The sequence below is a fragment of the Octopus bimaculoides genome, chromosome 8 (assembly GCF_001194135.2).
Source record: "Octopus bimaculoides isolate UCB-OBI-ISO-001 chromosome 8, ASM119413v2, whole genome shotgun sequence".
Lineage (NCBI taxonomy): Eukaryota > Metazoa > Mollusca > Cephalopoda > Octopoda > Octopodidae > Octopus > Octopus bimaculoides.
The window spans coordinates 73,886,010-73,886,950 of NC_068988.1; positions in this window are offsets into that span (position 1 = coordinate 73,886,010).

Here is a 941-nt window from a genome sequence, read left to right on the forward strand (position 1 = left end):
ATGATGATGATGATGATGATATATATTTATTACAAAAAATAATAATGTACTCAGATATCTGGATGGTTGTACATTTACAGATTTTTATTAATATGTCACATGTTTTTATAAATTAGCGCTTGCATCTATTCTAGTAGATTCTCCAGATTTAATTTTTCTTGAGAGGATTTGTCTCTTTTTATAGTATTATTGAATGTGTAGTGGTGGAGAGAGATATATAGGATAGTAAAAGAGGGTGAGGAATGGGGGTAAAGTGAGAGAGAGTATGTGTATGTGTGTGCCTGTGTATCTGAAAGGAGTGTCAATGGGAAAGTGAAGGAAAGAAAGAAAGAAGAGTAAAAGAAGAAAGAAAATTATGTTTACAGCTGGTCAGTTCTTTTAATAGATGACAAGTTGATTTTTGGCCTTTAAAAATGGCAAAACCAGGTGGCTATTTAAGGGGGGGAGCATTGTTTGGAAGAAAGTTGTTTTTCAAAAAGTTGCCATCATTGTCCAGTGAGAGAGAGTGTGTGTGTGTGTGTGGGAATGTGTATCTGAAAGGGGTATCATTGGAAAAGAGAAGGAAAGAAAGAAGGAATTGTGTTTACATCTATACAGCTGGTTAGTTCAAAAAAGGAAGGAGACAAATATGAAAACCAAGTTAACCAGGTTCAATTCTAGTCGGCACAAAAATGTCCCACTATCTGGGTTTCTTGTCCTTTTTAGGCTCTGTTGTTCCAAAGATGAATAACGATTAAGAATAATGAAGTATTGTGATGAATCAATGAGTGAGGTATCTAAATATTGGTAAGTTCATTTTGTCATAGGCATGGATCAAAAATAAATATAAAATAGCATTTCTGTAGTCATTTACCAATATAAATTGGCAAATGGTGCCATTGTTTTAGATACTGAAATAACAAGTTCTAAAATAGTTTTGGATTCACTTTTAGGATCAAATC